Here is a 5,710-nt window from a genome sequence, read left to right on the forward strand (position 1 = left end):
TGTGTAGTTGCCTTTACTAGTTATACGCACGCAGCCCCCTGTTCTCAAGCCATGCTAAATTGACTTAAAACGAAAAGGCTGTGCAGTGTGCGTTGTCGACCTAGATGTGCTTTACAAACGAGACGTTGCTTAGTTGTTTGCAGAAATACGAACGACATGCCTACTAGCGTATTTAGGTGTTCTACCATACGACAGAAATTCTGGTGTGGTATCAGCATTATAACGGCAGGAAGTGGAAGATGGAAGCTTGCGATGAAAAAGCCTTGAAGAAAACAAGTCCACTAGTCGAAACGTCGGCTTGAGAACCAACCTCCTGTTCACGGATTTTTTCATCAGCATTATAGGCACATACCCGGTGTCACGAAGCCGGACACATACGATAGGTTAAATATGTAAGATAGAGAAAAGAAGCAATCTGCAAAATTCACTTCGTGCTGCACTGAGGTGAAATGGGTGCATACTTATGAAGCGAATAAAAACAGTACACACGAACAGAGTGTCGTCAGTCACCGTCCATGAAGTTGTGTTCTACCTGTCCTAGAAATTCACCGTGTAATAGCTCAATGCAGAACTGCCGAAACGCTGCTTATTCCTCAATAGACTGCTCTATTTCTACACGAGCCGGCACCTAAAGGCACACTTCCGATATATTTCTAACTATTCAGTAAGGGCCCTCCGTGTGAGAGCGTTGAATATTGTGATAGTCAAGGACCAGTTCAAGTGCCATAGGTAAACTCGTAAATACCATTTATCGAAGAGCGGAACCACATGCACAGAGTATTGGGAGCTTATAATATGCGCATTGATGTCATTCAACACAAAATTGTCGCGGTCTTTGCTTAGTGCAATAAACCGTCTTGCTTGGCAGTTATTTCGAGGCTAATTGCTACACAGTACATAACATGAACTTGCTTAAAGTGCGCATTTCACAAGTATACTTTTTATGATTCACAGTGCTTCATTAGCGTTGTCTACGGGAGATAAACAAAGACTTAAGACACGTCGCTTACTGCTTGATTTGTTCACAATAATAGCATCGGTTTGGCGACCTATATTACCACGCTCACTTGGGCTCGCCTAGATGCCACATGCCTTTTGTCCAGAACAAGTCATATTTTTTTGAACTTGTGCCGCATGTTGCTTGACATATCCCTCTTAATTTAGAGCAAAATGACCTTTTGGCCGCATGGTAGATGAATGCATTGTAAGTATCAATATAGTTAATTGGTAAACCGTTCAAATGTACAAGCCGTACAACTCAATGAGTGCTCAATCAGTGCTACACTTAGGCTTGCTGGACGAAGTTCTCACAAACAAAAAAATACAGTGGGGCGTAAACGTTAATAGGGAGCTTTAGCTTGTACGTATACTTCTTTACGTTAACGTGTTACCGGATACCGGATGGAATCTGCGCATGCGCGAACCTTTACGGAACGTAAACTGCTCACCGGATAGCTTTACGTTCACGGCCTATCTCGCAAATCCACCTTCGTTCGTGGCTACTCGCGATATCCGCTTCGCGGAGACTCTAGCCGCCGAGTCAAAATAAGCCGAAGTGCGAGCGCCACTTACGATCACCTAATTTCAGCCGGGTTACCGAGGCTAGAGCGACCTAGAATACCGAATCCGCAAACGTGAGAGGCCTAAAGACGCCGACAGGCTGGATAGGTGGCGCCATCTAGCGGGGCCATGTGTGTACCAGACAAGCACAAAATTGTTATTGCAGACACATCGGGCGTTCTACTTCCAATGTAAATGCCTTGCAGCGGCATAATTAGGAATAAGTTGCCTTTTTAATCATTTTCCCTCCTCAAGAACACTAAGGGAAAACAAGCGTGTCCATGATTTTGGTTGCACGAAGTGTCACAAGATGGCGACACCATCGCCCGGTAATACCGGTATTGCTACACTTGCCGGGATACTGCACACGCTAAAAGCCTCTCATGATTTTGCCTCAGCGTAATTCAGTATTATCTAAATTAAAGGGGTCGTGAAACGTTTTCCGAAAATTTTCAACTACGTGTATATTCGGAATCCCGGCCGTCCATTCAATACTACACCTCGACTCGTTTCATCATCCGGGTTCATTTAATAACTGTAAAAGCACAGTTACGATTCCCTTCTCAAGTTCCCCTCAACTATACATGTGACTTCACTTTAAGTCAGCCAATGAAAAGTCTCTGTCGTCGACAAAACATGGCGATGCAGCGTTGTTTGCTGAGCCAAAGTTGGCCGAGGTTCGTAGCATCATACTGTAACATCATACGCAGTAAAGACGTCACCGTAACGCCTTTAAGATCTTATGACGCACAAGGTTGGCATAGCGAGGACTAAACCACCCAAAACACGCCGTAGAACACAACGCAACCAGAAAGAAAAAACCGGCACGCTGCACCAAGCGAGCGAAGACAAGAATACACACGCGACGGAGCCCGGATGTACTTGAAAGCGGAAGCAAGCAGATCACGTGCTGTATATGCAGTGTGCACAGTATATAACTAATAATATCTGGGGTTTAACGTCCCAAAACCACGATATGATTATGAGAGACGCCGTAGTGGAGGGCTCCGGAAATTTCGACCAGCTGGTGTTCTTTAACGTGCACCTAAATCTAAGTACACGGGCCTCTACCATTTCGCCTCCATCGAAATGCGACCGCCGCGGCCGGGATCGAACCCGCGACCTTCGGGTCAGCAGCCGAGCACCGTAACCGCTATACCACCGCGGCGGACCGCACAGTATATAACTCAGAGCGCAGAAGTTGCTCTGTTATTTATTTTCTAGGTTTCTATAAATCCATTATTTTAGAGCAAATCAAAGCTAACGCAGTGTTTATAACTTCCCTTACCGTGACGTCATGATAAGAGAAGTTAGTGCCTAAGGCGGCCGGTAGTTCCGCACAGTCGTTTGGGAGCTCAATTAAACTGCGATTTCAAACGGGCGTCATTATTTACAGACTGAATATTGCGCCGAAATATTTCGCAATCGGCATGTCTAATTCCTGTTAAAGCAGGGAAAAATACAACCGGTCAGCTTCATTCTCTTTTCACGACCCCTTTATTTGTAGTTTAAATGCAGTTATCATCACTATTTTGTGGTTTGCGCAAACGTGAACGTTTACGTACGTACGTAAAGGTTTACGTTTGGCCAGCTAAAAGCTTTACTAAAACTCGAGTTCCGGTAAAACGGTAAACGTAATCCGGTAACGGTAACGTAAAGAAGTATACGTTACAAGCTAAAACTCCCTAATGAAACGAACACGTTACGCATTCTCAGGATACAATTAGGCCTACTAACCTAATGTTACTGTGACACTACGCCCATTTTGTACAGACGTGAGCCGATGCTGGGCGCGAATACTCGCATTTTGTCTGAAAATAAAAGCAAAGCGCAAAAAAAGACGGGACACAAGAGACAAGAAGACGGCACGGGCGCTAACTGCCAACTGATTTTAGTACGAAAGAATTGGGGGAAATATACAGAGCGTACGTCACAAGCGCACCATGCGCGCACATCGCAAAGCTAGTCATCACAAAATCTACTGCATATTGCGGCAAAGCAATTGAAATTCCCGCTCCCACAAATACACTGATGTCTGGCTGACGCAATCTGTGCCCTTCATTTTCATGTAGAACGCCTGCAACAGTTCTTGAGCAACCGTTTCTCTGCTGCGTCCCAGCACCTTGAAACCGAGCAAACAAAGGCACACAGCCACACACTGCACAGTGCGCAGAAACATGCGCGCCCTTATCACTGTGTAAGCGTCAACTGATGCTCATGGGCCCGTTGGTTGACACACCTGTGAACCGTTTGGTCAATGTAGGATTTAGCACAGCTTAGCGGCAATTCATATACCACCCCCACCGCATAATCCTTCGTCGCGCCTATTATTCTTGATTCCTCCATCTGTCTTCATTTTACCCTCACCGAGGATAAGCGCACAAAGCTTATGTCAAATTCAATATGCGAATGTCACAATCGCATTTTGAATGTGACATAATGCGTGTACCCCTTTATTAACTTCACTCGCGGGCTGGAGATGGCGCCTGCCAGTTCTCGGTGCGCCCCGGTATAAATCACGTTCTGCTTGAAATAACTTTGTGGCGCGTGCACGACTGCACAAATGTAGAGGTTGCATACCGGTGATATCGCGAGAACTTTTTTTTGTCGCGCATTGAATTGCATTACAGTGACAAACCTGATTAGCCACACAAACGCAACGATCACCTCGTGGTTGCGCTGCTTTGCTAACAAGTGAATGACTAAGCTGTCGCTCCATTCTAGGTGTTTAAAATTAAACGCTTCAGCAAGTCTACTCAGCAGATGTCACGGCTAACTTTGCTACATGTGTAGATTGTGTTCCAACGGAGGCTTACCTTTACGTCTTAACCAATCGTCAAGCGCGAATTGGTCATGAATAGCTCTTTCAATAACACGTACATTAGCTAATTACAAATAAAATAGCCGCCAAAATCCCTTGACTGGGAAAAGTGTTTTCTTGTGGAAACCGTCCCGGTGTTTTCACAAAACATTAAGCTGAAAATAATACTTGAAGCGATGTTGCAATAATACATACACACAATCTGATATAGCACTATTCGCGATAACGGCGGCGTCTCTCTGGCCTTCCATGCACAGTTTGTTTGTTTGTCGCCTTAAGGAGACTGGCTCAATCCAGAACGGATGTTCTTCTTCGTCTTTCTCAGTGAAGTCAATGCAGTGAGCAGAAACATACACGGATCATAACCGCAGAAGACCATATGCTTGTGAAATGCCTACTCCTGAACAACCTCCGCATGGCGGTACCTCAAAGAGTTAGCGCAGCGCATTCTTTATAAAATGCTGCCGGCTGCCGTCGCGATTATACCTTTACAGCACGAGTACTTAAGGTGACGGTACGCGGAAACTGTAGCGACGTTGATGCAATTGCTCCTTGTTGGCTGCTCTATCTCACGCTTTTAGTCTGGCGGTGCGATACACATGGCCATGGGAGAAAAAACCCCATGAGAATTACGGGATGACTTTACGAATTTTCAGCGAGAAAACACAAACACACGAGAGATCATGCGTATACTGACTTCCATATATTTGTTTCTCAATGCTCTGCGCTAAACGTTGCGAAAATGTGGCATGTCCTAAAGCCTCTAACTGAAAGCTCGCAAATAAGCATATAATCGTTTTTCGACTTCGCGACGTCTGCGTAGCCATTGGCGCAATCGCGCACGCTCGCGTATAATCGCTGTTCATAAGAGACGGGCGTGTCTTTGTGTGAAACCAATATGACAGGTAGCTTAACAACCCTCTAACGTCATCCTGAATTTCATTATTCTATTCATGTTGCTCCGCAACTGCCTGCCGGCTCGCTGATCGACAATCGCTTAGGCCGCGCTTCACCTCAGTAAGTCTTAGTAAAACCATCGTAACAATGTTTGCTCAAGAGAACTGCCAGGGACCGCCCTAGGTATGCATGCCACGACAAATGATAATGAAAGAATGCCTGATGAGAAAAGGCGTATTAAAATGAAGCAAAAGTATTGCTTCGGTAGTCCAATAACGCATGCAGCTTGACATTTAAACACATGCTCTATTTTAGTATTACCCTTTAGCTTATACGCATATTTATATGTGCCAGTGCGTCATAGTGGGTATGAGCCACATGTTGAGGGGACAACTGGTGGCCTAACAGCAGCAAACATTTTCGGGTGGAGAA

Source organism: Rhipicephalus sanguineus, chromosome 2 (genome assembly GCF_013339695.2).
Source record: "Rhipicephalus sanguineus isolate Rsan-2018 chromosome 2, BIME_Rsan_1.4, whole genome shotgun sequence".
NCBI classification, from domain to species: domain Eukaryota; kingdom Metazoa; phylum Arthropoda; class Arachnida; order Ixodida; family Ixodidae; genus Rhipicephalus; species Rhipicephalus sanguineus.